This window comes from Bubalus bubalis, chromosome 2, assembly GCF_019923935.1.
Source record: "Bubalus bubalis isolate 160015118507 breed Murrah chromosome 2, NDDB_SH_1, whole genome shotgun sequence".
Taxonomy (NCBI): domain Eukaryota; kingdom Metazoa; phylum Chordata; class Mammalia; order Artiodactyla; family Bovidae; genus Bubalus; species Bubalus bubalis.
The window spans coordinates 67,490,097-67,510,089 of NC_059158.1; the positions used below are offsets into that span (position 1 = coordinate 67,490,097).

At 38.9% G+C, this 19,993-nt stretch overlaps 1 long non-coding RNA gene across 1 annotated transcript in view; it reads right to left on the bottom strand.

The window, feature by feature from the left end:
* Positions 1 to 241: 241 nt before the first annotated feature.
* Positions 242 to 19,993, bottom strand: part of LOC112581545 — a 37,286-nt gene continuing 17,534 nt past the window's right edge. Inside the window, exons 3-5 of the long non-coding RNA XR_006546811.2 lie at positions 5,592 to 5,703; positions 2,690 to 2,838; positions 242 to 884 (exon numbers count right to left, since the gene is read on the bottom strand). This is a non-coding gene — a long non-coding RNA (uncharacterized LOC112581545). The remainder of the gene's footprint in view (positions 885 to 2,689; positions 2,839 to 5,591; positions 5,704 to 19,993) is intronic.

Consider the following 19,993-nt stretch of genomic DNA (forward strand, 5'->3'; position numbering starts at 1 on the left):
CTTGGAAGGTTGTTTTGTGCTAGAGTAAAAGTCACTATGTAAAAAAATTATAGTATTACTGTATTCAAGAGAGAAGTTCTGAGTAGGATCTTCACCACACAACAATTCAGAGACCCTCTTCACATGCCTAAAAGCTTGAAACTTCTCATCAGTGACTCTACAGGAAACATTTGAACCTTTCTCCCAAACATTTGAATGTCCAGGTCTTCTGGAGGTATATTTTCCTCTTGTTTATGGTTATTCCTCCCCTGATCATATCAGCAGTGATCTGCTATATAACTTAGTCTGCTTTGAAGACCACCTGATATGCTTTTCCCACTCTCATTAGCCATACCTAGTCTCTTTATACAAAGCCAGTGTTTCTACTCAACTTCTGTGTCAGCTTGGAATTTTATGTCTGTGACTTCTTTCCGACGTTAGACATAATGACTCTGACATTAGAAACGTCGGACATTTTTAATCATGGTTTCCAAACTATTCTTACATGATCTCTTTCCTTCTGTGATTCTAATACTCTTCTGAAGAGCATCTTGGATTCTAGTCTTTCTTCTGCTCCCAACCATCTCTATGAACTCTCAGTAGAATCTTTTCAAATTAATCTCTCATTTATTTTACTCTTTGCACACCATAGCAGATACAATACGTGATGCTGTTTGTCACACCAGTCATGGGGAAGGACCACAAGTCTCCAGTCACTAGATTGGAACCACATGGCTGTATTCCAGCACATGGGAATATGAGCTGATGCAACCATCATGTCTGGTGAAGGTACACGACAGCCACTATGCCTCAGCCATCTCTCTTTTCCCTTCCGTGGTGATTTGGGAAGCTGTGGTATCAGAGGGCAACACCATTGGATTAAGGGAGTCTGGATACCCAGCTGACTGCAAAGAAGAAAGACATAACTACTTCACAGCAGGTTTTTATGAGGAAGAAATAAATGCTCTTATACCTAGTCATTGACTTTTCAGGATCTGCCTGTTGCAGAACTTGTGTGATATTCTTAATATTCTCTGGAACCTTTTTTAATTTAATTTCCAGAAAACAACCTTTTACTTAGACAATTAAGGTTCTTCCTGATCTGCTTCTAACCAAGGCAAGCGTGGATCAGATGCCAGACCTTGAGTTTAGCATTATATTTTACATGCAACCTCATTCACCTTTATAACAACCTAATGAGGGAAACCTAATGAAAAAGTTGGCTTAAAGCTCAACATTCAGAAAACGAAGATCATGGCATCCGATCCCATCAGTTCATGGAAATAGATGAGGAAACAGTGTCAGACTTTATTTTGGGGGGCTCCAAAATCACTGCAGATGGTGACTGCAGCCATGAAATTAAAAGACACTTACTCCTTGGAAGGAAAGTTATGACCAACCTAGATAGCATATTCAAAAGCAGAGACATTACTTTGCCAACAAAGGTCTGTCTAGTCAAGGCTATGGTTTTTTCCAGTGGTCATGTATGGATGTGAGAGTTGGACTGTGAAGAAAGCTGAGTGTGGAAGAATTGATGCTTTTGAAGTGTGGTGTTGGAGAAGACTCTTGAGAGTCCCTTGGACTGCAAGGAGATCCAACCAGTCCATTCTGAAGGAGATCAGCCCTGGGATTTCTTTGGAGGGAATGATGCTGAAGCTGGAACTCCAGTACTTTGGCCACCTCATGCGAAGAGTTGACTCACTGGAAAAGACTCTGATGCTGGGAGGGATTGGGGGCAGGAGGAGAAGGGGACGACAGAGGATGAGATGGCTGGATGTCATCACTGACTCGAAGGACGTGAGTCTGAGTGAACTCCAGGAGTTGGTGATGGACAGGGAGGCCTGGCGTGCTGCGATTCATGGGGTCGCAAAGAGTCGGACATGACTGAGTGACTGAACTGAACTGAACTGAATGAGGGAAACTGAGCTTCTGAGAGGTTAAATAATGTACACCAACTCACAGAACTAACCCCAAAGCCTACACTCTTTGAACTACATCTAATGTTTCTATCTCTTTGCAAGTTTCTCTCCTGGAGATGTTTGAAAAACATGCCACCCAATACACTTGAGACTGCTGCACCACCATACATGCTGTCTTTAGCTGTGGGTCTAGTTAGGAATGAGGCCTGGGTTGCCTGGGAGTGATTGCAAGCACTGAAGAAGTTCTTTCCCATTGTAAGGGTAGCTATTTTGCCACACTAATTAAAGAACTGTAGTGCCTCATGGAAAGGGAGACAGGAGAATGCACCCATACTAGTCTGGACAGGAGGTTTTCTGCGACAGTTCCTGGGGCTATAGCACATCTGTAAGCAGCAAATTCTACTGCTCTGTGAAAGGCCATTGACAGTCAATGCGCGTGAAGGAGCCTTGACAAGTTAGGTAGCCCTATGGCTCCCCAGGTATCTCAGCAGTAAAGAATCCACCTGCAGCGCAAGAGCCGCAGAAGATGTGGGTTCAATCTCTGGGTCAGGATATCCCCTACTAGGAGGAAATGGCAACCCACTCCAGTACTCTTGCCTGGGAAACTCAATGGACAGAGGAGCCTGGCGGGATACAGTCCACGGGGTCACAGAGAGTCAGACACGACTGAGCACGCATGCAAACATGCGATCAAGCTGCATGTTTATGTTCTCCCTAAGTCTGCGAGTGACATCAACTGGCCACTCTGGCAACAAGCATTCGGAAGCTTCCATCCTGACTTTCAAACTCACCTCATAGTATTTCTATTAATTGCTGGCAGAGCTCGGCTGAGAGTTGTCATAATCCCAGGGGGCCGTGCGAGCCGTTCTGAAGAACAAGTTTTAGTTCAGAAACAAAGCAGAAGCGAAAGCTCATCAACAGTCCTGGGCAGACCGAGCTCCTAGGGCAGAAATGAGCTTTGTGTTCAAAGACTTCTATCAGGTTAAAACGTTCTATTTTACTTAAACAGAAAATCTCTGTTGGTAGCCACACAACTTTGACCAGACGAAGATTTTCTGTGTGTTACTCGGCATAAGGACATGCAAAAGTTTCCTATTACAATAGTCTTATAACTTGGAAAAATTAGTAACTCCCACCATGCAACCCTTGAAGGATCATGTGCTAATGAAGAAGATGCTCTAATAATTAGGCCTAGAGCCCACTGAATGTAACACCTTCCAATTAGCACTCCCCAGCATGAATACTGCCATTATCATTAAACAACAAAGACAAAAATGGGTATCAATCCACATAATAGAAAATAATTGATGAAGTTGGAGGGCGTGATTATTTGTGATTACTTTACAGTCATGCACAGAAAGTAGGAGAACCACAGCTAGTGGTTAATCTCTGGCTACCTCTTTGAAGATAATGAAATTGGCTTCCTACTGATGATTATTCATTAACAATTAATTCTTTCTCAGTGATCTGCCTCATTTTCAGCTTCTCACTACAAACATGCAATGGAATAATTACAAGTGGAAATGAAAAAGCAATTAGTGGCAGATAATGCCAACATCTGATTAAAAAACAGTAGAACAGATTAGCAGTTCCGTAACTGCAAGTCTGCTGCCTTCGGTGGGGAGGTGTAAGTCACCCAGTTATACTGCACTTCAAGCTGTGCTTTCTCTTTTATTGCTTCCCCTCCATCATGGTCTGCCACATTAAATGCTCCCTTTTATTCTAGGGGGCATTAGCTTGTTGTAAATACTTTCTACAGATTAAGTAGCTTTGGGGATGATTTGTGATCCTACATGCTGAAATTCTAAAAGGCTCTGTCTCATAATATGATGCTAAAATCCATATCTGTATACCATTCTTTGGGGATCACAGAAAATACCATATAATTCTTTACTTTTGTTTCAGCTTAACTCTTGTTAAATGTTTCCAGAAGAAGAGCATCACTAAATCAAAAACAAGCACCTTCTTTAAGCACCCATGGATGCCTTGGTCTTACAGGTTGGTTTCTCTCCTTGTAATAATGTGGGCCACAAACTGATGGTGGATTTTCACTTATCATTTACTAAGGAGTAAGATAGTTCTGGCTGCTGTAGAAATAATCCCTCAATAAAAGGCTTATAATTTCACTGTTCTCAGTGATCCAACTGGTGTGTCAGTGCTTCATATGATGTAGAACTATATAGGGAGTGTCAAAACCAACAATTCATAAGGCAGACAAAATGCAGTTCTCTTAAATAACTTGGCAGATGCTTTAATATGAAGATCTAATAAGATCCTGTGACTGAATTTGACACAGTAGGAGTGTAGACCATAGCTGTTGTAGGAAAACAGATTTTTTGGGGGGGGGAAAAAAAGCTATGTACTTAGCTATAGAATTATTGGCTGTATATTATCTTACCAGATCCATAAAGATCAAAATAATAATGAAGAAGGTGTGAAATGGAAATAAAGCAAAATTTGATGAGCTGATATTTAGCTGATATGCACCAATATTATAACTTAAATATCTGTTAAGATTGGTCATTTCTCATTCAGTACGGCTGCTGAAGATTCTGGATATCATCTTTGCATATAATAAAATGCTACTAAGCATCTTCTATTACATTGAACAGTGTAGGGACATTGATATTAATTAGACACACCAGCTCAAAATCTAGTGTGAGAGAAGGACATGTAAAGAAAAAAGTGGAGTAAAAATGATGATTGTTATGTTAGGGGCATTTACAGGGTATGAAAGGGAGTTTGACAGGGTACAATGAGGAGCAATAGTGATTGGAAAGACTTCCTAAGCAGATGATGTTTGGATTAAATTTTGGAAGGTGTTGTTCTTGCAGGGACCAACAGAGCAAAGAGCATTACAAGTGGGGAACATATGAATCGAGGCACAGAGGTAGGAGACAGTCTGGCATGTTAGGAGAACGCTGCTGATTAAGTACACAGCCAGACAGCAGGGTGTGAGGATGAGACCTGCAAAGAGAGAAGCTGGAGAGACAGGTAGCCTGCTCATGGAAGGTGTATATGCTGTGCTAATGAATTCAACCGTATGAAGTGAAAAACCCTTCAGTTCCTCAGGCAGGTATTTATCAAGATAAAATGTTTATGTCTCTATAGAATTCAAAATTCAAAAGTAACATACATTCATGATGGAAAGTTCTCTACAAAGCCTAAATGTCTTGACTTGAAACATGGCTGTGAATTTCTTAGAGTAACATAAATTAATTCATAAAGACAACAACAATACCTTGGTACTATCTCTTTAGTATCTTTATCCAGAAAACTAAAATTCTGTCACATCAACAGAAAAATATCTGAAGAGTAGGGATAGAACTATTATGCTTTTTATAAATTAATCACACACTTTGATTTTGTAGCATGCCAAGTCTAACAAGGTCTCACTCACTGGCTATGTGATCTTAAAGAAAGTTGTTTACCATCTAATGCCTCGGTTTTCTTACAAGTGGGATGTATCTGTTAAGGAGTTTAACTAGAAAACAGATTAATAAACCACAACCCTCATCCGCTTATGAAGTCTCTTCAAAATTAATGTGTCACAAACCTCCCTTTAGGAATCATATTTAAATATAGCAAAGACAGAAACAAACAGAATAAAACATCAATGCTCTTCCTAACAGAATGAGGGATTGTGGGTGGAAAGAAAGAAATACATTTTCATGAACTCTACTAAGTACTCACAGACATGCCTTGATTTGGAGGGGTGAGAGGTGAGGTGAGGGCAGGCCATGGGAGAGATAGGGGCCGACAACACTGAAGAAACTTGCTCTCATTCTTAAATACCCCATCGGAGCTGGAAGGAGAGAAATGCATAGCCTTATCAAACTCCAAGTCAGGAGTGTCATGTACTGGGAAGGGTGCAGTTGACACTAGGAAGCTCTTTATGAATCATAAAGTAGCCTCTAATCTGGAGTACTAGCGACTATCAAGAAAGACAGGCTCTGAAAGAAACGATGACCAAACTCTACTTAAAGATGAGTTTTCTGTCACAATACCAATATCAATCATAGCTGGCTGCCACACACACACACACACACACACACACACATTCCTTCCCACCCTCACACACACGCACACACACACAAGCAGTCCAATTTTCTTTCTTTCTTTCTTTATACCAATTTTCTTTGCGCAGAGCTTGCACTTCTCATCGGTAATTTACACTGGTCCCTCAAGTGGTTTTAAAGCTCATACCTATGCTGATGACTTTCAAATTTGTATCTGCAGTTCTGACCTCTACCCTGAACTTGATTTGTGAATCCCCTTGCCAACTCAAGTAGCTGATGTCTAATATGCATCTCATAGCATCACGTTTTAAACTCAACTCCTGATTCCAGTTGCTCTGCACCTTTGCCCTTCTGCAGGTTTTCTTCATCAGAAAATGACAACAAAAACACAGAACTTGTACTGGATTCTTCTCTTTATCTTATTTTCTAAATCTAATCCATCAACACGTGCATGCATGCTTCAGTCACATCCAACCCTTTGTGACCCTATGGACCGTAGCCTGCCAGACTCTTCTGTCTGTGGGATTTCCCAGGCAAGAATACTGGAGCCCATTGCCATGCCCTCCTCCAAGAGATCTTCCTGACCCAGGGATCAAACCTGCTTCTCTTGGGTCTCCTGCATCAGCAGGTGTGTTCTTTACCACTAGCACCACCTGGGAAGCCAACATATTGTTTAATTTACCTTGAAAGAGTATCAGAAATCCGACCACATTTGGTCTCTTCCACTGCTACCTCCTCTTACGGGCCTCTGCCTATCACCCAAACCTCTGCAACAGGCTTCTACCTGGTCTTCCTATTCTGCTCTTGCCAACCTCCTCCATTGACAGAGCAATCCTTAAAAATACAAATGTTAATACTTCCCTATTTAAAACTGTCAGATGGCTTTGCATCTCAAAGTAAAATCCAAACACTGTGACCTCCAAGCCTGCTGGTGATTGGGCCCCAGACACAATCTCATTTCTTCCCATTCATTCTTGGTTCTCTCAAGGCTCTCTTTGTTGAGGGGATGAGAGCCTAAGTGGGTTCAGGGAGGACAGTCAAGAGTTCAGTTGTAGAGATACTGATTTTAATGTACTTGTGACATGTCCTAGAGACATGAAGAAGGCAGTTTCATCATGGATCTGGAGTCCAAGCAGGAATGTCTGGAACTAGAGAGATATATCTGCAAGTCATCTGCGCATGTGTCATTTGGAACTCTTGGCGTGGATGTCCTAGAAAGAGGAGATAAGGAACCTAGAACCCACAGGAATATAACTTTATAAAAAAAGACAAATAAGCAGCCACCAAGAGGAAAGAGGAGAATTGGGAGAGTAATTTGGTAGAAGCCCAGGAGGTGAGACGGAGAAGGCAATGGCACCCCACTCCAGTACTCTTGCCTGGAAAATCCCATGGATGGAGGGGCCTGGTAGGCTGCAGTCCATGGGGACACTAGGAGTCAGACACGACTGGGAGACTTCACTTTCACTGTCACTTTTCACTTTCATGCCTTGGAGAAGGAAATGACAACCCACTCCAGTGTTCTTCCCTGGAGAATCCCAGGGATAGGGGAGCCTGGTGGGCTGCCGTCTATGGGGTCGCACAGAGTCGGACACGACTGAAGCGACTTAGCAGCAGCAGCAGCAGCAGGAGGTGAGAAATGGGAGTTGGTATCAACAATTATCTTTTAAGAAGTTTGATAGTGAGGAAAGGAAAGGATGCAGTTGCAGGGAGAGATGTGCAGTCATGGAAAAAAGATTCCTTTTTATAGGTGAGATATGAACTTGCTTAAAAGCAGATAAGAATTGTACATTTGAAGGGAGAATGATAATAAGTAAAACTTTTTTAAAGGGGGAAGGAAATAAAAGCATCACAAGTCTGAGAAGGTGGGATGCCATGATATCAGAAACACAGCTGATTAATTTTTGAAGTCAGTAACTTAGAAAATAAACATTTACAGAGTTTTTCAAAAAGTATTTAACAGATGTCTAAATGCAAATCTTATACATTAAAATTACAAGAGAGAAATAAATGAAAGAAATCTTAGATAATACAGCTAAAGGAAAATAAACAAAAAACACTGAGAAGCAAAAAATTAAAAGATGAAACTAAAGTAAAAGAGAAAGAAGGAGTGGGAAGGAGAGTCAGCCTAAAAAATGACAAGATGAATAGGATAAATATATTACTGAAATAAAGAGATTTCCAACATTTGGTCAAAAAAATGAAAATCTATATGCTACATACAAAATATCTATAAGCGATACACATAATGAAACTCAGTGAATAAAAGGAAAATGTTGGATAATCTTACTATTTATTTATGTAGCAGTTCAACTTGCTTTAAAGACAACCAAAGCCTAATATGACAGTATAATTGCTGTAATCATAAAATGCTGAATAATTTAGTATCAAAGTATTTATGAAGTAAAACTAAAGAAAAAACACAGAAAAGTAATGGGAAACTTTAACTCACAGTTTTTTTTTAAAGAACATCAGATAAAAATGATTAAGGTTATAGAGGACATGAATGATACCATTCCTAAAGTTTATTTAACAGTTATATCAAGAGTTCTATACCTTATAAGGAGGGAGTCTCCATTTTTCAACTGTCTTTGAAAAATTTACCAAAAAATGATCATATATACTAACCTCAAAACAACCAATACAAGTATAACCGACCAATATAAGCCATTTTCATAGATCATAGTGCAATAAAATTTCATAAGTAACTTTAGGTCAGCACGCTTTTAGAAAGAACCATTTGCAGAATGTATGTTAACAGAATATGTCATGGTTGTGAAACTGTGGGTTTACTTACTTACCAGTCATTTTCCATGGACAAGTGTTTATGGAGATATTTATCAAAAGACTATTTCATAATTTTCAAAATATTTTCAGTGACTTCTTTTAATGAATGTTTACAAGGTTATTCAGATTAATATAATAATTTAGCTTACTCCAACTAGTCGTTATGTACAGATGTGAGAGTTAAACCAGAAAGAAGGCTGAGTACCAAAGAATTGATGCTTCTGAACTGTGGTGCTGGAGAATACTCTTAAGAGTCCTGGGACTGCAAGGAGATCAAAATAGTACATCCTAAAGGAAATCAACCTTGAATATTCATTGGAAGGACTGATGCTGAAGCTGAAGCTCCAATACTTTGGCCACCTATGCAAACAGCCAACACATTGGAAAAGACCCTCATTCTGAGAAAGATTGAAGGCAAAGGGAGAAAGGGCAGCAGAAGATGAGATGGTTGGATGGCATCACTGACTCAACAGATATGAATTTGAGCAAATTCTGGGAAAATGTGAAAGACAAAGGATCCTGGTGTGCTGCAGTCCATGGGGTCACAAAGAGGTGGGCACGACTTAGCAACTGAGCAACAGCGGCAACTCCAACCAAGGCATGTGTCCCAGATCCAGACCTGCAACTGTCACATTCAGTACTGATTTCATGTGCAATAATAATACATTTTGTTTACCTTGAAAGAACAAATTTAGTCTATTCAAAGGAGAGAAAATATATCACTGACGTGCTGATCTGCAAAGTCAATCTAAATTATGCATATGTTCCTACTCACTGTGTAGATCTTATCATGAAAGACATGAAGTTTTTCTCCAAATTATCACAGAAAATAGTAATTGTTTGTAATCATTGCTAATACTTTCTCAAAGCTGAGACAAAAATAGAGCATTCAATTTGTCTGTCCTTAGTATAATTGACAATTATTTATATAAAATGGCAACCCACTCCAGTGTTCTTGCCTGGAGAATCCCAGGGACAGGGGAGCCTCATGGGCTTCCGTCTATGGGGTCCCACAGAGCCGGACACGACTGAAGCGACTTAGCAGCATAGCTTCATTTGGTTCTTTCCCTTAAATTTTAAAAACATCTCTGGTAGGGAGAGCTTTGGGATGCATGACATAGCTAGTGGATCTTATTTTCAGAACAGCACCTTAAACATACGGAACAAGTTGTTCTCATTAGGTACCACTGCCTTAGCACCATCTATGCATAACCCAGTACATCACTTGTGTGCTATTGTTCACCTTGAAGTTATCAATAATTTTAAAATTTCTTTCCCAGTTCTAAGAGTTAATAAAGAATGGCCAAACAATATTTCTTCTTGGACTGCTTTATCCAAATCACATCTCACAAACACCAAAAGATCAGCTGAGTGGCTATATCAGAGAATTCATCTTAGAGACTCCGGGGAGTATTATGGACTCTTTTGTAATCAACACAACAAATGGAGCCCCATATTTGGACTACCTCTGTCATTGTTTGATAAATTATTACATTTGACAGAGTTGCTCCACAGGATTTTTTTTTTCCTTTGCTTTGTTCCGGAGAGCATTATTTGCACTGTTTGGCAGCCAAACAGTAATGGGTGTGTCATCAATAACTCGAATAACTCTAACTTTGACGTTGAACACACTGTAAACAAGACTTCCGCAACTTCTGCAGTTTCATCTACCACCTGCATTGATGTTTCTGTCTATCCAATGCCTTCCTGCTTTGTTTTAAAAAGCTCAACATTTCCCATAGTAGTCCTTGTACATTTCAAAATTGATGTTTCAGATAGAATGCTTCCTTGCCACCACTGTGAATGTCCCTAAACATGCTTATTCTAATGGAAGAATTTATGTTCATTTCCAATCCACTAAAATCCAAATATAAAACAATTTTCACTATATGTCCATATTTTTTGTTTACAGCTGGTGGTTTTACAATAGTAACAGGTGGTATCAGATGGCTCATCAATTTGACCTTCCTACTATTCTGAAAGCATATGACTCATTTCATTACAAACACCATTGCACCCATATTTCCATCAGCCTCTTCAGGTATAATGCTTTAAAAGACTTATATATAAAGCCCAGAACTGTGTGTGATAGGTTCAAGGAAAAAAAGGAAATCAAAGAATGCACAATCCCAAATACAGTTAATATTTACTTTTTAAAATGATAGGTAGGTGCCGTCAATGAAAGAATGCCATAAAAACACAAAAATTCAGTATATGAGGATCCATTTTAGTGATCAAGCAAGCTATTTCATACTAACATCCTAGGAGTTTCACTTCAAAGGGTCTTAATAGGTGTGCCTGAACACCATCACAAGACACACGAGGCCTAGGTACACAGTCGCCCCTTGGGCTAACTACATTAGCCACAATCCCATGTGAAAATATTTCGAGAACACTGATTTAAGTCAAAATCTTAAAATACATATTTAAATAACTATGTAAATTATTTTAAATCCTGTAACATACATATTATACATTTAGAAATACTGTATGTTTACACTATAATGTAATGTATGATTTTCTGTGATTAACTTTCAGTTCTAATTAGTATTTCATACTGGTAAACTTCAGGCCTCGGGGCAAGTATATATAACTTCTCTAGTCTTCAGATCTTTGACCCATAAAAGGAAAAATAATAGTATACTTCTATCATTGAGTTATTGTGAAGATTAAATGAAATTACCCATATGGAGTGTCTAGAAGAGAGTAAATTTTTATAAATCTTGACTACTGTGATGATATAAACACTAGATTCATACAGATGCTTTTGTTGTTAACTAAGAATATTAGGCTTTGCATTTGTATATCAGCCCATTAACTCTATGCCCTCAGTGATTAAGCAGCAATCACTTCAGAGAACAAAAAACAAGTTAGCCCTGCTGTACTAATGTGATTTTTTAGCTGAAGAAATTAATGACTAAAGCTGGACTTTCTACTATTGTGAAGGGTAGTGCACAGTTCTGCTTGCACAAACAGTTATATAACTTCACATGGTCATGTAACCAATAATATTGATAGTGAACATTATATTAAATTGAATATTGACTATATAAGTTCAGTTCAGTTGCTCAGTCATGTCCAACTCTTTGCGATACCATGGACTGACTGCAGCACGCCAGGCCTCCCTGTCCATCACCAGCTCCTGGAATTTACCCAAACCCATGTCCATTGTGTCAGTGATGCCATTCAACCATCTCATCCTCTGTCGTCCCCTTCTCCTCCAGCCTTCAACCTTTCCCAGCATCAGGGTCTTTTCTAAGGAGACAGCTCTTCGCATCAGGTGGCCAAAGTATTGGAATTTCAGCTTCAGCATCAGTCCTTTCAATGAATATTCAGGACTGATCTCCTTTAGGATGGACTGGTTGGATCTCCTTGCAATCCAAAAGACTCTCAAGAGTCTTCTCCAACATCACAGTTCAAAAGCATCAATTCTTCGGTGCTCAGCTTTCTTTATAGTCCAACTCTCACATCCATGCATGACCACTGGAAAAACCATAGCCTTGACTAGATGGACCTTTGTTGGCAAAGTAATGTCTCTGCTTTTTAATAGGCTGTCTAGGTTGGTCATAATTTTTCTTCTAAGGAGTAAGCATCTTTTAATTTTCGCCATGAAGTGATGGGACTGGATGCCATGATCTTTGTTTTCTGAATGTTGAGTTTTAAGCCAACTTTTTCACTCTCCTCTTTCACTTTCATCAAGGCTATATAGGAACTGCTTTATAGCTGTTACCTAAGTTATTTCTTACCACATCCCTACAATACTGTGTATCATTACTTTTCCTATTTTAATAAGGGAGGGTCTGAGATGCAGAGAAGTTATGTAACCATATAGCCATACAGCTAGTAATTATTAGGTTGATGAAAAAGTAATTGTGGTTTAAGATCATAAATTTTCAATCATTATAACTAGGCTCAAAGATATCTTTATTAATCAAAATAGGAACCATTACAATCAACACATTTTTGCCAATGAGAAATAAGGTTATTCCTGTAGCATAAAAATACATGCTTTGGGATTCCATGAACTCTTGGAAAGCATTTTCTGTCTTCTGCTGTTTGCGGAAGCATTTTCCATGCAAAAAGTTGTCGAGATGCTTGAAGTAGTGGTGGTCAGTTGGTGAGAGGTCAGGTAAATATGATGGATGAGGCAAAACTTCTCAGCCCAATTTGTTCAACTCCTGAAGTGCTGGCTGTGTGAGGTGTGCTTGGGTGTTGTCATGATGAAGAATTGGGCCCTTTCTGTTGGCCAGTACCGGCTGCACACACTGTAGTTTTCGGCGCGTGTCATCGATTTGCTGAGCATACTTCTCAGATGTAATGCTTTCGCTGGGATTCAGAAAGCTCTAGTGGATAAGATGGGCAGCACACCACCAGTGACCATGACCTTTTATGGTGCAAGGTTGGCTTTGGAAAGTGCTTTGGAGCTTCTCCTCGGTCCAACCACTGAGCTGGTCATTGCTGGTTGCTGTATAAAATCCACTTTTCATGGCATGTCACAATCTGAAGGAGAAATGGTTCATTGTTTTTGTATACAGTAAGAGAAGATGACATGTCAGAATGACCAGCTTCTTGATTTTCAGTCACCTCATGAGGCACTCACTTATCAAGATTTTTCACTTTTCCAATTTGCTTCAAATGCCAAAGGATCATAGAATGTTCGACAAGTTCTTTCGTAACTTCTCACATAGTTGTAAGAGGATTAGCTTCCATGATTGCTCTCGATTGATTGTTGTCAACGTCTGATGGCCGGCCACTGAGCTCCTCATTTTCAAGGCTCTTGTCTCCTTTGCAAAACTTCTTGAGCCACTACTCCCCTGTATGTTCGTTAGCAATTCCTGGGCCAAATGCGTTGTTGATGTTGCAAGTTGTCTGCTGCTTTACAGCTCATTTTGAACTCGAATAAAAAAATCATATGAATATACTTTTTGCCTACCATCATTTCTATAGTCTAAAATAAACATAAAATAAGCATAAAGGAATAAGTTATTAACAAAAAACATAAAGTGAGAAGTGCACCTTAAAATGATATATAGCATAATCACATTTAAGAATGTATTCTAACATCAAACAGCATAGTTCAACAATGCAAAATGGCTATTACTTTTGCCCCAACCTAACAGAACAACCAGGATTCAAAGAGAGTTCATTTAGAATCCTGGCAAATGAGTTTATGACTTTTATATTTTGTTGCCATTTAACAGGATGCTGCATAACACAATCCTATTATGCAGAACTTGTCTGCATAACAATATTTCCTAGGGATAATCTAGTAGAATCATATTTCCAGAATATTTGGGCTCTTGAAAAATTAAATATCCCACAATTGATAGAGATTAATTTTAGATTGTTTTAAAGTTAATACATGTACGAATTTTTCTTTGCTGGTAGTTTTATTTACTTTTAAGCACATCTTTAAAATATATTAATGACAGATTAGAGAGAGGCCTGAAAAATTCTCAGAATCATTAGGATCATTTTGCTAAGGGTTTTATACTTCTGGTAGGAGTTCTCTCTACAACATTTAACAAGGTTTCAGAAATGGTGAAGGTGCAAAATTCAGTGATTAAATTACAACTTTACTCCATCCTTGAAAAATTTTATCATAATGGGGTTATATTGTACCTTGAAATACTCCATCACAAATTTTTCATTTTTCTTTTATTTAAAAATGCATGTGATAGTTATTCTTACTGGACACTGGGGAGATGCACTGAACAAGGTAGATAGATAGGTGCCTGGCATCAAGGAATTTATATTCTAGCTTGTCAATATAGCCAATTCGAAAAAGAATTTCAGTAATTTGGGAAAAAATAATCATACTGACAATTTCTCCAGTGGCTCAGCTGGGAAAGAACCCAGCTGCAAGAGACACAGTTTTGATCCCTGGGTCAGGAAGATCCCCTGGTGTAGGAAATGGCAAACCACTCCAGTATTCTTGCCTCGACAATCCGGTAGACAGAGGAGTCTGGCAGGCTACAGTTCATGGAGTTGCAAAGAGTCAGGCACAACTGAGTGCATACACACACGCACATGTGCACACACACAATCATACTGAAGGTACTTTCGAACAGCTTGAATACTAATAAAACTTTGAGTCTTAGTTCTAGTACAAAGGTTCAGGTTCTGGTATATTACAAACAGAAAACAATTATGTAGCTAATACCAAAGAGGCCAGGAAAAAAATCTAAGATCTTGTAAGTAATTTCTCTCTCCCTGAAAATAGATTTTTTAAAAAGTCACAATTTAATTTTCCTTCAGTTTCTTTTTTCAATCAGCAGGGTTTCATCACCACAACCCAATAAGCAGTGGGAGTCAAAATATAGAGCAGAACACCGTGGCAGGAAAGGCAATCAACTGTGAGAATGGTATAAAAACTGAGAGGCTGAATACTGGTCCCACTGATGCATGATAAAGAATCGTCTTTCAGTGGCACTTATAAAACTCGGGTTTATCCAGAGGGTACAAAAAATTCTATTTAGTATGTTTACCACAGTCTGTTTATATGACACTGAGAATGTTAGGGGACAGAAAACTCTGTTATGTGATTTGTAAAGACATAATCTTTGACCCTGGAGAAGGAAATGGCAACCCACTCCAGTGTTCTTGCCTGGAGAATCCCAGGGACACGGGAGCCTGGTGGGCTGCCGTCTATGGGGTCACACAGAGTCGGACACGACTGAAGTGACTTAGCAGCAGCAGCAGCAATCTTTGACCCAACACTGTTGGCCACATTTCATTTTCGTGGTCATAATACAAACAGGTTTGTAACTTTTATTTGCTCTGTTCAAAGTGCTTTACCCTCCTGCACTGTTGGTGGGAATGTAAATTTGTATAATCACTTTGGACAACAGCATGGAAGTTCCTTAAAAATCTAAAAATAGAGCTATCATATGATCCTGCAATCCCATTCCTGGGCATACAGTGAAAGAAAGTAAAAGTGTTAGTTGCTCAGTTGTGTCTGACTCTTTGCAACCCCATGGACTGTATCCCACCAGGCTCCTCTGTCCATGAATTCTTCAGGCAAGAATACTGGTATGGGTAGCCATTCCCTTCTCCAGGGAATCTTCCCAACCAGGGATCGAATCCAGGTCTCCTACACTGAAGGCAGATTCTTTACAGTGTGAGTCACCAGGGAAGCCCTCCTGGGCATATACCTGGAGAAAAGCATAGTCTGAAAGGACACATATATGCCAATGTTCATTGAAGCACTATTTAGAATAGCAAGAGATGGAAGAAACCTAAATATCTATTGACAAAGAAATGTATAAACAGGTGTGGTACATATGTACAATAAAATATTACTCATCCATTAAAAAGAATTAAATAATGTCATTTGCAGCAACACAGATAGACCTAGAGATTGTCATACTGAGTGAAGTAAGTAAGAGAGAGAGAGACCAATATTATAGGATATCACTTATATGTGCAATCTAAAAAATTAATATTAATGAACTTATTTACAGAACAAACAGGCTCACAAACTTATGGTTACCAGAGGGGAAGGATGGGGGAAGTGACAGTTAAGGAGTCTGGTATTGACATGTACACACTGCTATATTTAAAATGGATAACCAACAAGGATCTACTGTATAGCACAGAGAACTCTGCTCAATATTGTGTAACAACATAAATGGGAAAATAAAAAAGGATAAACACATGTGTATGTATAACTGAATCACTTTGCTGTATTTCAGTATGTTTCATTATATTTCAACTATACTTCAGTATAAAATAAAAGTTAAACTATGCACATTAAAAAAAAATGAAGGGCTTTAAAAACATTTAGTTTTCCTTAGGAAAGTTTGTAGAACAAACAGCAATATGGATCAGGCCTCTTTGTTTTACCAATGATTAAACAAATTTAATTAACCAAGACTCAAGAACATTTCTGAATATTTCTTTACTTGAAAATCTCCTATACTTTGACATGTTCAAAAAAAAAAAAAATCCCTACCTAGTTAAGAAAATGCAAACTTAAACTTTTCAAGCATTACTTGAAAAAAATTAAGTCCCTTGTATACTCTATAGGCACAGAGGGTTAAAGCAGTAGTTCCTTACCTTGGTTTCATATTAGAATGCAAATCTTAAAAAAGGTGGGGATGCTGGCACCCCAGCCCAGAAGAGCTAATCCTGAACCCCCACGGGGGGGCCCAGGTGCGTTTTAAAGTTTCTCAGGTGATTCTAATGTACAAGAGTTGATCATCATTGTGCTAGAGAAATAATGCTGGAGGGGAAGTAAGTGAAGTACAATAAAACTTGATTGTATTTGATTACTGGTATTTAATAGAAATATAACTCAGTTCAGTTCAGCTCAGTCACTCAGTCGTGTTTGACTCTTTGTGACCCCATGAATCGCAGCACACCAGGCCTCCCTGTCCATCACCAACTCCCGGAGTTCACCCAAACTCATGTGCATTGAGTCGGTGATGCCATCTAGCTATCTCATCCTCTGTTGTCCACTTCTTCTCTTGCGCCAAATCCCTCCCAGCATCAGGGTCTTTTCCAATGAGTCAACTCTTCACGTGAGGTGGCCAAAGTATTGGAGTTTCAGCCTCGGCATCAGTGCTTCCAATGAGCACCCAGGACTGGTTTCCTTTAGGATGGACTGGTTGGATCTCCTTGCTTTCCAAGGGACTCTCAAGTCTTCTCCAACACCACAGTTCAAAAGCATCAATTCTTTGGCACTCAGCTTTGTTTACAGTCCAACTCTCACATCTATACATGACCACTGGAAAAACCATAGCCTTGACTAGATGGACCTTTGCTGGCAAAGCAATGTCTCTGCTTTTTAATATGCTGTCTGAAAGTGAAAGTGAAGTCGCTCAGTCGTATCCAGCTCTTTGCAACCCCATGGACTGTAGCCTACCAGGCTCCTCCCTCCATGGGATTCTCCAGGCAAGAGTACTGGAGTGGGTTGCCATTTCCTTCTCCAGGGGATCTTCCCAACCCAGGGATCAAACCCGGGTCTCCTGCATTCCAGGCAGACGCTATAACCTCTGAGCCACCAGGGAAGTTCTTTGGCTGTCTAGGTTGGTCATAACTTTTCTTCCAAGGAGTAAGCATCTTTTAATTTCATGGCTGCAGTCACTATCTGCAGTGACTTTGGAGCCCCCAAAAATAAAGTCTGACACTGTTTCCACTGTTTCCCCATCTATTTCCCATGAAGTGATGGGACCAGATGCCATGATCTTCGTTTTCTGAATGTTGAGCTTTAAGCCAACTTTTTCACTCTCCTCTTTCACTTTCATCAAGAGGCTTTTTATTCCTCTTCACTTTCTGCCATAAGGGTGGTGTCATCTGCATATCTGAGGTTATTGATATTTCTCCCAGAAATCTTGATTCCAGCTTGTGCTTCTTACAGCCCAGCGTTTCTCATGATGTACTCTGCATATAAGTTAAATAAGCAGGGTGACAATATACAGCCTTGACATACTGTTTTTCCTATTTGGAACCAGTCTGTTGTTTCATGTCCAGTTCTAACTATTGCTTCCTGATCTGCAAATAGGTTTCTCAAGAGGCAGGTTGGGTGGTCTGGTATTCCCATCTCTTTCAGAATTTCCCACATTTTATTGTGATCCACACAGTCAAAGGCTTTGGCATAGTCAATAAAGCAGAAAAAGATGTTTTTCTGGAACTCTCTTGCTTTTTTGATGATCCAGCAGATGTTGGCAATTTGATCTCTGGTTCCTCTGCCTTTTCTAAAACCAGCTTGAACATCAGGAAGTTCACAATTCATGTATTGCAGAAGCCTGGCTTGGAGAATTTTGAGCATTACTTTACTAGTGTGTGAGATGAGTGCAACTGTGCGGTAGTTTGAGCATTCTTTGGCATTGCCTTTCTTTGGGATTGGAATGAAAACTGCCCTTTTCCAGTCCTGTGGCCACTGCTGAGTTTTCCAAATTTGCTGGCATATTGAGTGCAGCACTTTCACAGCATCATCTTTCAGGATTTGAAATAGCTCAGCTGGAATTCCATCATCTCCACGAGCTTTGTTCGCAGTGATGCTTTCTAAGGACCACTTGACTTCACATTCCGGGATGTCTGGCTCTAGGTGAATGACCTACAGTAACAAAATTATCTAATGGTTATATTATAAAGTTTTTAAAAGGTAAATTTTATTTTAAGAATATATTTTAGTTAACCCAGTTTAATTAAAATATTACTTCATAACATAATCAATGAAGTTATTAATAAGATATTTTATATTTTTTGGTACTAAATCTTCAAAATCTGATGAATATTTCATATTTATAGCATATTTCAATTTGGAATAGCCATATATCAAATATTCGAGAGCTACATGTTGCTAAAGCTGTCTATTACATACTGCAACACATACACTGCAATGTATGATGTATAAAACCTTTACCTTCATTGAAAAATATTTATTTTCTAATATATAACAAATTATTATGTGCATTAACAAATAATATAATATTATAAAAAAGTATTTGTAAAGAATCATATTCTTTAGATAAATTAAGGCTGTAGATTCTCTCCTTTCCCTTCTTTCTTTCCTTTCTAAATATGTATTTCTCTTACAAAAGGGTGCACACTCTATATACTTTTATGATTGTTTATGTAGTATAACAGTATAGAATTGGCTGGGTTTGTATAGTAGTCACACTACATTGTATCTTGGTCATTAAAGGAAACTTTTCCACACTCCAGTTGTTTTTTTTTTTTAATCTGTAAATAACAGTATAAACATCATAGGGATATTATAAGGATTAAATGAATTCGTACAAATTAACTGTTCAACAAATGATAAGCATTATTATGACTTTAATGGCTTCTTCATTTTATTTCATGTACTATTTTAATACTTCTTTGTCATCCCACGCAATGAATGTAGCAAAACCTTTTTACCAGTTTTCTATTAAAGACATGGCTTGTTTCTAATCATCATTATTGTACAAATGCTCCAGTGCATATCATGGTAGAAGTGTTAGTCACTCAGTCATGTCCGACTTTTGCAAACCCATGGACTGTAGCCCTCTGGGCTCCTCTGTCCATAGGATTCTCCAGGCAAGAATCTTAGAGAGGGTTGTCATTCCCTTCTCCAGGGGATTTTCCCCGCCCAGAGACTGAACTGGGTCTTCTTCACTGCAGGCAGATTCTTTGTCATCATTCTTTGTCGTTCTTTGAGCCATCAGCAAAGCCGTATCATGGTACATGCAGCATTTTGCACATGAATCTGTATGTACAGAGGATAAATATCTAGAAATGGAACTTATAGATCAAATATTACACACTTTAAAAATTTTAATGTATGTTGCCAAATTGTTCCTC